General features: G+C 43.9%; 1 protein-coding gene and 1 long non-coding RNA gene across 4 annotated transcripts in view; one reads left to right on the top strand and one right to left on the bottom strand.

Moving 5' to 3' along the window:
- irf10 (interferon regulatory factor 10) overlaps positions 1 to 16,350 on the bottom strand; it is a 76,123-nt gene that overhangs the window by 38,603 nt on the left and 21,170 nt on the right. The window lies entirely within an intron of this gene.
- Positions 2,154 to 14,956, top strand: LOC309480370. The gene is made up of 2 exons (XR_014199599.1): positions 2,154 to 2,537; positions 9,822 to 14,956. It is a non-coding gene; the product is annotated as an uncharacterized lncRNA (long non-coding RNA).

The following is a 16,350-nucleotide window of genomic DNA, read 5'->3' as shown; positions in this document are numbered from 1 at the left end:
CGCTGAGTTGCAGTTCATTTTCCAGACTTGTTTCAGAAAGATTTTTGCGGAGACAGAGTGAGCTGAAAGCGCACCCTGTTTATTTTATTTATTTAAAAATAAAAACAAGGTTTTGATGTTAATGTGAGTGTACACAAAAAAAGAAGACCCTCTATAGTTTATAATCATGTATTTATTTTATTTATATGACCATAAATGACGGATTTTTTTAAGTTTATGTTGCTGCTATGTGAAAAAAATCCAGCAAAACGCGTCGGCGCGTTTCTCGACCTCAGAGGGTTAACAAGCAGAATCACTGAAGGAAAGAAGAGAACAGAAAAAGAGACGAGCAGAAACAAGAACTACAACTGACTTCAGCCACAGCCTTAGATGACATCAACTGAAGAGAAAAGAAGACATTAAACCTGTGAAGATCTCAGCAGAGGAGGATTAAACAACTCCACAAACAGCATTACCAGCTTCACTTATTACTAACCAGACTCACTTTATTTCTGTCAGACGTCTACAAACGTTTTTATTGAGAATTAACAGAGGTTTAACTCTAATGTGTTTCATTTGAAGTCACCATAACAGTGATTAGTGTTTCCATTAGTTGGGCTCTTAACTCTGATTATATCTTTATTATTATATCTATATCTTTGGCCGCTGTGACAGTGTGTGTGTCAAACACATTTGCACCAGTAAAGAAAGCTAAAGTGAAACGAGATCACTATTTTAAGTCACCATTATGGTGATCGGTGTTTGCTCTAAGTAGGGCTCTTGACCCTTAAAGTATTAACTTTAGATGTTGTTTGGCTGCTGTAACTGAGTTATGACTGCCAGATGAACAAAGAGAAAAGGTGATCAGGTGGTGTTGGTTTTGACGTAATCATTATTTGACCTGAATCACTAAACTCATGTAGAGCCGTATCTCTGATTTAGATTTATATTGTTGATTACATAATCACAGTGATTCTACAGCATAAGATCCAGAATTTTCTAAATTATCCAAAGGATTTCTTAAAAGTAGTTCTGATTTTTAATTTTTTTTATTTCATTTAGGCACACACAGATATCAAGAATCAGTGTATGAATCTTAACAATGTTGACAAACAGAATATTCAATTAGGAAAAGGAAAATACTAAGATGATTCAGATCATAATTTATTCATACCGCAATGCATGATGGGAGCCATGAATGAGTTTTGATTGGTGGCACCCAGAATGCACTGCAACATGCTTTATTATTGTCACCATTGTTGAGATTCACAGGCTGATTCTTGATGTCTGTGTTCATAAGATAAATACTTTTGATCAGAACAACTTTTAAGAAATATTTTTAATTATAATGAAAATGCAGAAAATCATATGCTATAGAATCACAGGCTGCTGTAATCAACAAGGCAAACCTGACTCTCTAAATGAGTTCAGGTCAAACTATGATTATGTCAAAACATCACCAACATCACCTGATCATCTTTTCTCTTTGTTCATCTGGCAGTCATAACTCAGTTACAGCAGCAATAAATAAAAATAAATAAAAATATATATAAAGTTAATAGTTTAAGGGTCAAGAGCCCAACTAGAGCAAACACCGATCACCATCATGGTAACTTAACTAGTGCTTTTCTCTTTCAGTGATTCTGCTTGTTAACATCAGGTGTCTTCAATAATGCTCAATCATCACTCAATTAATCACTTAATTATCTCATTAACTTTACCACTGCTTCCGTGTTACTTTAACACTCATATTTTAACACTCTTGAGTGTGGAGCCAAATACACTCTAAGGAGATTTAATTTTAACACTGGAGTTTTGCTGTGTAATTTTTAGATGTTCAGAAACTCTGTTTAAGGTGCATAGTGTAATATTTAGGAGGATCTGTTGACAGAAATGAAATATCACATACATAACTATGTTTTCAGTGATGTATAAAGACCTTACATAATGAACCGTTATGTTTGTATTACCTTAGAATGAGGCCTTTCTCTCTACACACACCGCGGGTCATTGAAATAGACATTTTGCGCCGACATGTTTCTACGGTGGCCCTAAATGGACAAACGTGTTTTGTCACTATGTTGTTTTGCGTGCAAAGAATCTAGCTAAAGTCAGCAAATAAAACACTGACACAACGATGAACAAGTTACAATAATATTCGCACTAACATATCGTTTTACTGAATAATCAAGTAAACCTAATTTCTTAATTTATCTTTGTAAAGAAACCTCATTGTTGAACTGGCTACTCTCTGCTGTCTCAGACAATGGCAACTTTTCCTGTCGGCCACTGTAACTGCTCTTGGTTGCAATTCACAACCTCACCACTAGATGCTGCTAAAAATCACAGTGCACCTTTAAGTGAAACCTACGGGAGTAAAACCAACTATTACCTGCTTAAATTAAATGATGCAGTGGTCCATTGACATTTAATGACTTTTAAATGGCCAGGAATCAGGTTTTCTGACATTTATATTTGCCTGATTTCAACGCTGGGGAAATACATAAAGCAAAGCCTGAACAAACATATAAATCTCAAGACATCAGCCACAGAGTCATGTAGTTCTCTTACGAGAGGTCTCTCGTACTGCGTAAGATATCTTACGCTAGGGGAAAATCCTTTTTCCGCGAGATATTGAAGCCAAAAATTATCCTTAATTTTGTAATAATGCAAAACGCGTTGCAGCAGCAATGCAGACATAGGCGAGACAGCTTGCGCGCCTATTGGCTGCTCTGCGGCAACTGCAGCAGCCTATCGAGCGAGGCCTGGCGTGACGTCAGACCCAATCAGGGCACTTCGCGCCCGCTGCGTCACGTCCCGCCGAAATGGGCGTGGTCTAGGCCTATAAATATCGCTCGCAGGCAGCTATTATCTGATTTTTCATCCTTCAAGCGAAGCACACGCATCGCTGGAGCTGGATTAGGAGCCGCGCCGTCGAGAGAGAGCACCTTCAGCGGGACGAGTCACTGAAGTCGCTGGCCGCGCCGCCTTCCTGCCTTCCTGCTGCGCTTTCCGGCGCTTATATCCTTCTCTTTATTACACTGTATTTCTGTGTGTGTGTGTCGCCGCCGCGACACACATTTCTAAAAGAGCTAGCGTCTTTTTAAAGATGCCTTCCTGCGGCTCGTGCAGAGCCACACTCAGCGACGGGGACCGCCACGTGATCTGCGTTTCCTGCCTGGGTGAGGAACATGCAGCTCTCGCGCTCGCTGACGGCGGATGCCCTCACTGCGAGCTGATGGCAATGGCGACTCTGAGGACTCGCCTAGCCGTCTTCACCGAGACTGCTCCCCCGCCCGCCGCGGCGTCGCGCCGTAAAAAGCGCCGTGCCCAGCGGGCCCCGGAACCCTCCCTCAGCCGCCAAAGCTCGCCGGTTCGCCCGCTTGCTTCCCCGGCTTCTTCTGTTTCGCTTCCTGACGGACAGCGGCCGCCGTCTGCCGCCGCTTCCGTTGATATCGCGGATGAGGAAGCCCTGCTGGGAGAGGATGATTCCTGCTCTATCCTGGCGTCAGGCAGTGAGGATTGGGCGGGCTCTGAGGACCCCACGCCCCCTGCCCGCACTTCGTCAGGCAAGAGAGCTTCCATCGAGACGGAACTCATGCGAGTACTCGCACAGGCCGCGGCGAGCCTCGGCCTCGAGTGGTCTTCGCCTGAGCAGCCCGCTCACAACCGGCTGGATGGATTTTTCCTGCCTGGGGAGCGCGCTTCACCTGTGTCCAGACCGGCGCCTTTTCTTCCTGAGTTACACGAAGAAGTCGCCAAGTCCTGGAGCGCCCCCTATTCTGCTAGAGTGCGTCCTGCTGTTTCTTTGGCATTCTCCGCCGTTGACGATGCCAAGAACAAAGGATACCTCTCGCTGCCGCCGGTTGAAGAGGCGATAGCGGCCCACTTATGCCCGCCCTCCGCTGGACGGCGCGCTAAGCCGGCCCTACCCTCTAAAGCTTGTCGCACGACGTCGAGCTTGCTCCACCGCGCTTTCTCCGCCGCCGGGCAAGCTGCGTCAGCGTTGCATACCATGGCAACGCTCCAGATCTTCCAGGCCGATCTCCGCCGTAAGCTGGATGAGGAAGGACCTGACGCGATCTGCGTGCCGGACTTAAGGAGTGCCACGGACCTCGCCCTTCGTGCTACTAAGTCCGCAGCGGACTATGGCTTCTCTCACCGTGTCTGAGAGACATCTATGGCTGACGCTCTCGGAAATGGCCGAGTCTGAGCGCACCGCGTTCCTCGACGCCCCGCTTTCCGCCGCAGGCCTCTTCGGATCCTCCGTCAAAGATTTCGCGGAGAGATTCGCAGAGGTACAGAAAGCGTCTCAGGCTATGAAGCACTTCCTCCCGAAGCGCTCCAGCTCTGCAGCAGGCCGTGCGAAACCGTCTGCTCAGAGCTCACAGCCACAGCCACCGTCCACCGCCTCCACTTCACAGCGCCGCCAGGCCAGAAGCGCGAGACCGCGCTCCCGCTCATCCGGTCGCCGCCCCGCAGGACGCGGCCCGCGACCTAAGGTTACGGTGAAGCCCGAGGCCCCGAAGTCGTCCTAGCACAGCTAGGAAAACGACGGTGTTCCAGTCCCGCTGCGGCCGGACTCACACCAAAGCTATTCGCTCGTCCAGTTCCAGAAAATGTGACTGTTCCAGTGTTTTCTGCAGCCATCAAGTCGGTTCTGTCACCCGCTTGCCTGCACACAAATGCCGTTTTCACGGCTACCCAGATAAATCCCCAAAAGAGCGTATTTTCTGGTGTCCCGGCCACGGCCGATGGTGTTTCTTGTGTAGTAAGAATGCCCACTGCCCAGTGCCCATCCCTACACATAAGCACAGCCTGTCACACAGGGCTCGCGCACATAAAACCGACTCAGGTCGGTTGCGCTTCAAACATGGTGAATGTGCCCACTACCCAGTGCCCACTAACACCACGTTATGCATGTCTCACGGTTTCTGTAAAAACGAAACCAACGTGCACTCGCTTCACGCAAGCGAACGATGTTTTCGGTGTGATAAATGTGCCCGCTGTCCCGCGCCCACATCCACACATAGACATGACAGTTCCCACGGGAACCGCCCAGCCCTCCCCCTCGCGGTTAACCACCGTAGAGGAGTCGAGCGCGGGCAATCTGCCCGCTGTCATCAGCGCGCCCCATGCCTCAAATGTCACGAGCGACACGCTTGTGTTACAGCACACAGAAGCTTCTCCATCGCTGAGCGAGCGGAGCGCGCTTCGTATTCGACCCCTAGCTATCCATGCAGACGCATGGGCAAAGCTGCCCGGGGTTTCGAAGTGGGTGCTGAACATTATAAAAAGAGGCTATTCGCTGCAGTTTCGCCGACGCCCTCGCCGCTATGTGGCGCGCGTCGAGACCACGGTAAAAACAGAAGTAGCACATCTACTTCGAGCCGAAGTGACGAAACTATTGAGAAAAGGGGCCATAGAACCCCTCTCTCAAGATCAGAGCGAAGGAGGGCTATACAGCAGATACTTCCTGGTACCGAAAAAAGACGGGGGTCTCAGACCCATACTAGATCTAAGGCAACTGAACAAAGTGCTTGTGAAGCGACAGTTCAGGATGCTCACGACCAGGCAAATCCTTGTGCAGATTCGCCAAGGAGATTGGTTTGTGTCAATAGATCTGAAAGACGCGTATTTTCAAATACAGATAGCGTCACGTCACAGGCGATTTTTGAGATTCGCCTTCGAGGGCCAGGCATATCAGTACACAGTCCTGCCGTTCGGTTTGTCCCTAGCACCCCGTACATTTACGAAGTGCATGGACACGGCGCTCGCACCCCTCAGAATGAGAGGCATGCGAGTGCTGAATTATTTGGACGATTGGCTGATTCTAGCGCAATCTCGCGCAGTGCTCATAGAACACACGACCATTTTACTCGATCACCTCGAGGATTTGGGTCTGAGTGTCAATTGGGCGAAGAGCTCCCTGTCACCCAGTCAGAAAATATCTTTCCTGGGCACAGAACTGGACTCACTATCCATGATAGCGCGACTATCACAACAGCGCGCGGTAGACATTCGACGCACAGCGAACTCTTTTCGCTGCGGCGCGTCTGTCCCGCTCAAAAGATTTCAGAAGATGCTAGGTCTCATGGCCTCAGCATCGTCAGTACTCCAGCTGGGTCTGCTCCGCATGCGCCCGCTGCAGTTTTGGCTGAAAGCGCGAGTCCCACGCAAAGCGTGGGCACCCGGTTTGCTTCGCCTCAGGGTCAATCAGAAATGCGTTACAGCTCTGAAACCCTGGAAAGCGAACGACTGGTACCAATCAGGTGTAAGCCTGGGGACTTCCTCGAGGGTGAAAGTGGTGTCCACGGACGCGTCCACCTCGGGATGGGGAGCGCTGCTCGAGGGCAGACCGTTCTTCGGCCAGTGGTCAGAACGGGAGAAGCTCCTGCACATAAACTGCCTCGAAATGCTGGCAGTAGACAACGCGCTGACGCGTTTTTGTCCCCAAATAAAAGGTCACCACGTCTTGGTCCGCTCGGACAACATGTCTGTGGTATCCTACATAAATCGCCAGGGCGGCATCAGATCCGAGAAACTGTACAGGCTGGCAGAACGCCTCCTGGTATGGGCTCAGTGCAACCTGCGCTCGCTCAGAGCAGCGCACGTGCCAGGGATCATGAATATAGGACCAGACAGACTGTCCAGGAACAATGTTCCGGCAGGCGAATGGTCCCTACACCCACAGACAGTCCAACTGCTGTGGAAGAAATTCGGCAGAGCGGAAGTGGACCTGTTTGCGTCTCAAGAAAACGCTCACTGTCAAGAATTTTTCTCCAAGAGCAGGAGCGCGCTGGCCCATGTGTGGCCCCGCCGCCCGCTCTATGCTTTTCCCCCCGTCTCTCTCCTGCCTCAGGTGATAGAACGGATCAGGGAAGAAGGATGCTCAGTACTGCTGGTAGCACCGTTCTGGAAAAACCAACCTTGGTTCCCAGCCGTGATGCAGTTAGCAAGTACTGCCCCGTGGCCAGTACCAGTGAGGAGAGATCTCCTCTCACAGGCCCGCGGCTCGATCTGGCATCCTCACCCGGATCTATGGTCCCTTCATGTCTGGGCCATCAACGGGTACATGTTGGACTCCCTAAAGGAGTATTAAACACGATCACGCAGGCTAGAGCTCCGTCTACAAGACGACTCTATTCTTCGAAATGGTCAGTGTTTTCGGGCTGGTGCACAGCCCGTGGTGTGTCACCCACAAATTGTGATGTGACGGAGGTGCTTTCCTTCCTACAAGAGCTGTTGGATGGGGGCAGGGCCCCCTCCACGCTCAAAGTTTATGTGGCGGCTATAGCAGCGTTCTCAGAAACAACGCTTGGTCAGTCAATAGGAAGGAACGATTTAGTCATCCGCTTCCTTAAAGGAGCTAAGAGACTGAATCCTCCCAGACCTCCCTCAGTCCCCGTATGGGACCTTTCTACGGTTCTGGAAGCCATGAAAGGTGCGCCATTTGAGCCTTTACAGTCAATCGATTTGAAACACCTGTCTTTCAAAACGGTGTTTTTGCTGGCTCTCGCTTCGGTGAAGCGCATAGGGGATCTGCACGCGCTCTCTGTGAGCGCGGCGTGCATGGAGTTTGGGCCCAATGACCAGGGTTGGGGAGTAACGGAATACATGTAACGGCGTTATGTAATCAGGATACAAAAATCCAGTAACTGTAATCCGTTACAGTTACGTAAAAAAACATAGTAATCAGATTATAGTTACATTTTGAAAAAAGGGGGAATACTTTCAGGATTACAATGGTTTCATTTAAAACTAAATAAATAAGTATTTTGGCATAATAACACTATATTAAGCGCTGCTTGATTATACAGTAGTTCCTGGTTCTGTTGCCAGTAATGACTCACGTGTGCCACGCGCTGGTGCATGTGCAAATAACAGCTTTCTACAATCTCCTCAGATGCTGAATGAATCACTGCTGCTAGTAGAAACGATGCCGCCTGCGGGTAAAATCGCTTTTAATTCATGGAAATTGCGCTGCTATTTTGTAGAAAATGTCCTTTCTTTAATCTCTTCTCACGTAACGGGATGTTCGCTGTCTAGGTAACATAGGGGAACTCCCACTGCCAACGCCCCATGTCCAGTCAGGCAAATTAAGAAAGATCACGGCTTTAGTCAACATGTAGGCCTATTTTAAAATAAACTAATATGTAGATTGTGTAAAAATGTTAAATGTTGTGTTTTTATTTTTTAGTTAAAAATTAGTTAAAAATAAAACAAAATAATCTGTAATACCATACATTAGCCACTAGATGTCTGTATAGCCCTTTACATAAATATATATTCAGGCATGTGTGTATATTTTGCAAATATTGTACACTGGACCAAATTCTTAATAAAAAAATAAAAAATTTGTTTAATAATATTTCTTCTTGCTTGACTTTATTTATATACGTGACCTTGAAGTAATCCCAAAGTAATCAGTTACATTACTTTCATATTATAGTACTTGGATTACGTTACTGAATACTTTTTTTATGAAGTAATTTGTAACTGTAACGGAATACATTTTTAAAGTAACCCTCCCAAGCCTGCCAATGACTCAAAAGTTATACTCAAACCTAAGCACGGTTATGTTCCAAAATCCCTCAACACACCGTTTAGGGCGCAGATTATCTCTCTGTCAGCCCTACCGGTCCCTGATGAGGAAAGAGATGCGAGCCTCCTTTGCCCAGTCAGGGCATTACGAGCTTATGTGTCTCGCTCGTCTGTTTTCAGACAGACGGAACAGCTCTTTGTTTCGTTTAGCGGACGTTCTAAGGGACTAGCCGCGTCGAAACAGAGCCTATCCAGATGGATAGTTGATGCTATAGCGCTGGCATACGCCTCCAAGGGCATGCAGTGCCCTTTGGGTGTCAGAGCGCATTCCACAAGAGGCATGGCCTCTTCGTGGGCTTGGTCGAGTGGGATTGCCTTGCAAGATATTTGTATGGCGGCAGGCTGGGCCTCCCCGTCTACATTTATAAGGTTTTATAACCTAGAGGTTCCCGCCCTGCAGGCCAGGCTGCTGTCGGTCTAGACTACCAGTATTATCTGACCTGATGCGTTCAGCTCAGAATGCTGCGTTTACTGAGCACAGCTCAATTTTCGACAGTTTTAAAGCTGGGCAAACTGTGTAAGACCCACATTTTTTTCCCATCTGTTCAGGCCGTACCCCGCCCTGTCTGTATGATGAAATTTGCGTCCCTTCGACGCTACTTTATGTGGAAAAGTGAGGCTGCACCCCTCCTTCTTCCCGGACTCTCTGTGAGTTCACTGAGTGTTTGTGCACTATATGTACCCCGGGCTTTCGCCCTTGGGTCTTTGGTGTCAGATCTCAGCACGCACGGCGTTTTACACTGGGTCCCCTAGCGTAAGATATCTTACGCAGTACGAGAGACCTCTCGTAAGAGAACGTACTCGGTTACTAACGTAACCTCGGTTCTCTCTAGAAGAGGGAACGAGTACTGCGTATCTTGCCGTGCATGCACACGCTCTGGTTGCTTCGATGATGAAAAACCAGATAATAGCTGCCTGCGAGCGATATTTATAGGCCTAGACCACGCCCATTTCGGCGGGACGTGACGCAGCGGGCGCGAAGTGCCCTGATTGGGTCTGACGTCACGCCAGGCCTCGCTCGATAGGCTGCTGCAGTTGCCGCAGAGCAGCCAATAGGCGCGCGAGCTGTCTCGCCTATGTCTGCATTGCTGCTGCAACGCGTTTTGCATTATTACAAAATTAAGGATAATTTTTGGCTTCAATATCTCGCGGAAAAAGGATTTTCCCCTAGCGTAAGATATCTTACGCAGTACTCGTTCCCTCTTCTAGAGAGAACCGAGGTTACGTTAGTAACCGAGTACGTTTTCATTGTTTTAAGTTTTAATGCTTAACTTTCCAGATGGCAGTAGAGATGACCTGCACCAGGATCGGTGTGTGTGTGTGTGTGTGTGTGTGTGTGTGTGTGTGTGTGTGTGGTTCAGGTATACCATATGTTATGGGGACAACTAATCATATTTTTCTTACCCCACTGGGAGATAATTTTACTTGTTTTATGCAAAATGCACTTAATTTATATTTTTCCCCCACAGGAGACTACTTATCTTATGCAATTTTGCAAGTAATTGCATCTTGATTTACTGTAATATTTTTTAGACATTTTGACTGGAAATAAGAAAAAATTTATAAAGACAAGCATTTTTTTGTAATGTAGGAAATAGAGTTTCTTCAGTAAAAAATTCATTGCCTATGGAATGTCCCCACAAAACATGGAAACTCAACATTTGTAGTGTGTGTATATAAATTAGGACTACAATGTATTCAATTATAAATAACAGCATTTTGTTGTGTCAGAAATGAGCTGTTTAGGTGAGATCACGTGACCCTTTCATGGGCCCAGACGCACATTAGTCAAGCTCCGCGTATTTAGCCCTTCTTTTACTGCTTTTTTACTTTATTTTTTTACATCTGGGGTAGTTTTTTCATTTCCAGTTGGTTTGTAAATGTCACACAGTCGGAAACTTGCTTATCTTTCCCATTCATTTCCTCCAATAAAGAAGAAAACTAAATCAAGCAGCACGACGGCCAGAGCGGACATGGAGGACAACATGGCGACCACTATAAAGCGATCTGAGGACATTTTGAAAACCGAATTAACAGCAATGCGCACGGAGTTCGCCTCTCACATGACCACAGTCCAGAATATGTGCTCTAAAGTTGACTTTTTAACCGGGGAACGGAGAGAACAGAAACGAGTGGTCAACGAACACACTTGGCGTTTGGATGCACTCGAGCAACAAGTGACAGATCTACAGGATCGCAGTAACTTCCGGCTGTAAGGGTTACCTGAAGGGGCCGAGAAAGATGACCCAACTGGCTTTCTGAAATGGGCACTTCCGACCTGGATCCCATCACTAGCGGGCATCGAACGTGCGCACCGAGTTTACAAGCTTCAACTGATCAATCCAAACCACGAGTGTTTCTTTTCAAACTGCTACGCTACAACACAGGAATCTTATTCTAAACGAAGTAAGACGTAATGCTGAGCTTTTTCCCCGAGACAGGTCTGCATAACTGTCTTCTGTATCCAGCCACGCTGAAGACTGTCATGACGGGCAAACCAACACTCTTTTTCTGATAATATTACATCTAAAAAAAAGAAACTGTTAGGAAATAATTTAATTTATTATATAGATACAGAGCTGAATTTCTCATACAAAGATCCAGACAAAACTTTTATTTTCATGGTAGCAGACCTAGCCATTTACTGGCTTTAAGACTACGTAATAGCAAAAGATGTGCTCATATTACAGCAGTGAACTCTCAAGCCGGTGAGGTCCTGACTGACCAGAAGAGTATAAACGACACTTTTCGTTCCTTTTATTGTGAATTATACAGCTCTAACTCTAACTGCAACCCTAAATCCCATACTTCCTTTTTATCTACTCTTGCTCTTCCGCTTCTGTCAGAGTCAGACTCTGAGCTCTTAGCTAGACCTATCATCGGCCAGAGGAGTGAGCAAGGGTAAATCCCCAGGCCTAGATGGCTTACCAGTTAAATTCTATTGAAATTGATGACAAAGGGCTGAAATCATTTCAAGATATTAAGGCTCTCTTTAATTTACCAGGAACTTCCTTTTTCATGTATCTTCGCATTAGATCATATGGAGTTCCCTGGGATTCACAATTACCTGAACATCCCTTGCAAAAGACAATTCTTCCAAATGATAATTCTGTTACTTCTGCCTCAGCTATTCACTCTTTTCTCCTCAAAAACTCATACACACCACTTTCCATATCAACTGCTGGACTAAGGATATCAGTGAGGACATCCATAATTTATCCACTGAGCAAATTTGGGAGACAATCTCATGATCCTCAAAAACCCCAAATCATCAGATAATCCACTGGAAACTTCTGCACAGACTCTACCTATCCCCTTTAAAAACTTTCTATATGCATTTTTCTCCTTCCCAGAATTGTCATTTATGTCCGCAGAAAACACTTGGTACATATTTACATGTTTTCCTTTCTGGCCTCAGCTTGTTCATGACATATCATTCCTGTTAGATAAGGATGTGGTTTTCAATCCAGAACTTTTCTTTCTAAACAACTTCTCTGAATTGGCATTGTCTCCGCAATAGAGAAACTTACTTTTAAACTGCTTTCACTGATGTAAAGAAAACGTTATTCAGTCACTGTATTCCTCCACATACGATGAGCAGGCGATGGGGCTCATCTCTGCTGGAGCTATCAACAGTTCGCATTCATGGAGCAAAGGCAAAGACTTTAAAGAATTGGAGTGCAATTTCTGACATTGTTAAATCCTTTGTTTCTTCTTTTTGATGTAAGATATATTTTAGTGTTTATGTACATTTTCTATTTATCTATTGATTAGGTATTCTATTTTTTACCTTTTCCACTGCAATGTCTTACATTTCCTTAGCACAGAATAAGTCTACCTGATTGGTGGTGGGTGGGGGGGTATGGGTTTCACTTTAATATGTTGTATATTTTTTCTTACATTGAACTGACTGCTCAATAAAAAAACAATTGTTCACAAAAAAGAAATGAGCTGTTTACATACAAGCACATTGTACTCTGTATTTTACTTTTGTATTGCAGTTGAGTTAGGGAGATCAGGCAAGCAGCTACGCACAGAATCCAGAGAGAAACAAGAAGAAACAAGATATGCTTGCAGAATCTCTAGAAAGCATCCAGCACATAATAAAGATAGTCTGATTAGCACTGGTGAGCAAAAACTGCTCTCGTAAATCATGTTTTCTTATCACCCTCCCCCAGCCTTGTTTTTTAAACCTAGAAACACCCCTGGTTAAGACTGTCAAAATATATATATTTTTCTGATTTTTTAACAAAAAAATGTAAGGGGCTACATTTTGTTTATAAACATGCTCGTTCATACACACACAATAATTCTGAAATTAAAATAAAATGACAAAAACAAATGAATGTCTGTATGTTGTGGCAGTGCGGAATATCTGTGCCACAACATTGTTTCTGTTTTACTTTAACTTTTACTTTCCCTTTGTGTGAATGGGTGGAGTGATTCATTTAAAGGTGGGGTAAGTCGTTTTTGAAATATGCTGTTGGCCAATGTTGATATTTGAAATCAACCCAAACAAACACACCCCTTCTTCATTGCTCCGCCTCCAAAACTCACAATCCAATCCTAAAAGCCCTTCTCTGAGTCGGTCTCCAATCCCGATCCCCTGCAAGCGAGTCGAGTGCACTAACCAATTACCCCATACACCACATTCTAGGAGTGTGAATCTCTAGGCACCTCACGATTCAATTCGGTTACGATTCAGAGGGCTGTGATGCGATGCTAAAACGATTATCGATGCATCTTTTTTTGTGTGTGACTACTTGGTACTTTTAAAGCAACTAAATAATAAAGAGTCTAAGACTTCTGACTTGAAATTGTTGCTGTATACCACATTCAAAAACAGCTTATACAAAAATAGAAAAAAGGCCACAATGAAATTATGCCAATTTTCCATATGTTATCTTTTAACGAAGAGGGTGCCGTTTGGATTTGGCGCTCAGCCATCATGCGTCTCTGTTATGCGCACGCCACAGACTGTCCGGGTGCTGCACTTCTGCGCTTCAGACTTCCGCCTTTTGCGTTTCGTCAATATTACGTTATTATTATTTTTAAAAATTGAAAATTTATTTTTGACATTTGTGAATCGATTCAGAATCGTCCACGTCCGCGATGCATCTAGGAATCGAATTTCCCCCCCACCAGCATTCACTAGCAGTCGTCTGCGCGACTCACACTAGCTGTCCTCCGTTACACACGCAATCCAAGAGTGGATGTCTGTTTATCATAGCAGAAGCACAACAAAATAATGCTTCACGAAAAATAAAGCGCAGATGATGAACAAGTGATGAGGAAGCACAAAAAAATGAACGTACACTATATGATAGTCATTACAAACAAGAATTAGTTGTTAGTTGTAAGACTGGAAGAACTGGAAGAACTGGAAGAGAGAGCTACTCTCTGAGAGAACAAAGGAAATTCACTTTTGAACTCACTCTTGTGAAGGTGGCATTACCATTCGAGACGCAAGTCTCGCCTCAGATTCATCCTAATCTACATGTCTTTCCCACTTCCCCCACTCTCTCTCTTTCATGCTGAGATCACCTGAAATTTGGTTTAATGTGAATAATTATCATACAGTATTATACATGTTTGGTATCATTTGAAATGTCTCAGAGCGACTGGTACAAATGTCTCATTCCCTAAGAGGTATTAAGTTATTAAGAGTTTTAGGGATAATTTGTACACAATAATTTGACCTCAAGGACTTCAGCATTATGTATTTTTCTAAATGTCGGGTTTAGCCTACATCTTTTACTCTTTATCTCTGAGCATTTGATGTTATTGTATTGATTATCTTTGAACTGATTATGAAATTGACATGATACATTTACCTGACATAATAAATTGTAAACATTTGATTTTATTCTAACAGACTCTGATATTATTTTCATTAAAGAGTTAAAAAGAATAGTCAAACATTCGCTCACATTTAATCATGCACAGATATCATTAAAACTTTTTAATTAAAATTTAAATTTAATCAAAATAATTGGTTAATTTAATCAAAACTTTGCCACGAGAAAAGACAGTAACTCGCAAAATCAAAAGGTCTGTTTTCAGGCCTTCCCGCTTCACTCTCTCTAGCGCTGGACATCGTTTCTAATATTAAAGTGCCCTTATTATGCTATTTTAAAGTTTCCTAATGTTGTTGTGGAGTCTCCTCCAACAGGTTTACATGCATCAAAGGTAAAAAGAGGTGTTTTTTTTTCTTCTTAATATACATTTGCACATCACCACATTTTCAATGATTCTCAAACGACTCGTCAGATGAATCAATCTCTCTAAATCCCGCCTTTCCTCTAGCTACTCTGCTCTGATTGGCCAGACAGCTCAGTCTGTTGTGATTGGTTTACCGTGTACAGCGCGTCGACCATAACAACGTCAGCTGTCCAGGGGCCTGTTTCAATAAAGAGGTTCAACCAACTCTGAGTTAAAACTTGAACTCTGAGTTGACTTACCCTGAGATGGAAAACTCTGAGTTTTCGGTTACAGAACAGCTGAAATGAGTTAGTTCAATCAACTCTGAGTTGACTGACTCTGAGTTAAGCGCGTGCACCACAACTATAAAAAGCCATTATCAATGGATCACAGATATTATGAGTCACCATGGCAACAGCGCCAGACAAAAAGAGGTCTGCATATTTCTTCACATTTTAATTACTGTTATACAGTGTTGGGTGTAATTAATTACCAAGTAATCTAAATACTGTAATTTAATTAAAGGGATTACTCTTAATTCTTCTGTAATTTAAAGTTAAATCTGATGTAATTGTATTAGACTATAGAACAATTCTGTATAGGCTATTTAACATACATTTTTAAGTTATATTTTTAATGTAACCTTCTCCCTCTACACACTTTGGTCAATTCAAGAATAATTCATGCAATTGTATATTGTTTATTTGAAAGCATTAAAAGTGCTGTTTCTTGTCTCTCCTTGTATTGTTCAAGTGTTTAAGGTTGACATGGGATTTAGTAATTAGTAATAAGTAGACCAATAATTTCTAAAGATAGTCATTATTACATTAATCTAATTACAATGTTGAAGATGTCATTTGTAGTTAGTAATACAAGTAACTTGCCCAACTGTTATAATATCAGAGGTGAAACTGGAAGAACAGTATGTTATTCAACCTAATTTAAATTTTCATGTAGGGGCAATCCTGCAGGTATTAAAAGAACATGGCAGCAGCTGAAAATTAAATATAAAAACATAATTCAGTCAAGTAAGGCTTGAGCATAGTATGGGTGTAGGCTACCTGACTTTACAAACATGTGACATATTAAATAACTAAAGCATCCAGTGTCTAGCAGTGCAGCAGCATTTACAGCTGAGGGAATTCCTGGACGGACTTCAGAGCCAGTCACTCCCAAAGATCCAAGGGCCTTCATAAAATGTAAGAGGTTTACATATGTGTTATATTTTATATAGGCTATTTTTTATATTTCCATTTATTTTACTTTGGGTTAGGATTTTTGTTGGTCCCAATAGAGTCTGATGGTAATATCTGTCTTTTGGAGCCTCCTGTCCCAACAGAACCACAGGCAGTTGTAAGTCGCCTACTCAATACACCAGAAATTATGACAAATAGTGTTATAAAGTGTACTCAACCAAATGCTCATCACATGGGGATAAAGAGCTACAGAGTCTTTCTGCTGCTACAGAGGTAATGTTAATATTATGTGTCTACACATTCACATTTTTTCACGTGGAGTAGCCTATAGAATCTACATTTACGCATTTGGCAGACGCTTTTATCCAAA

Source organism: Leuciscus leuciscus, assembly GCF_965113295.1.
Source record: "Leuciscus leuciscus genome assembly, chromosome: 18".
Lineage (NCBI taxonomy): Eukaryota > Metazoa > Chordata > Actinopteri > Cypriniformes > Leuciscidae > Leuciscus > Leuciscus leuciscus.
The sequence above is the reverse complement of the archived record's forward strand: the minus strand, read 5'-3'. Positions and strand labels throughout refer to the sequence as shown.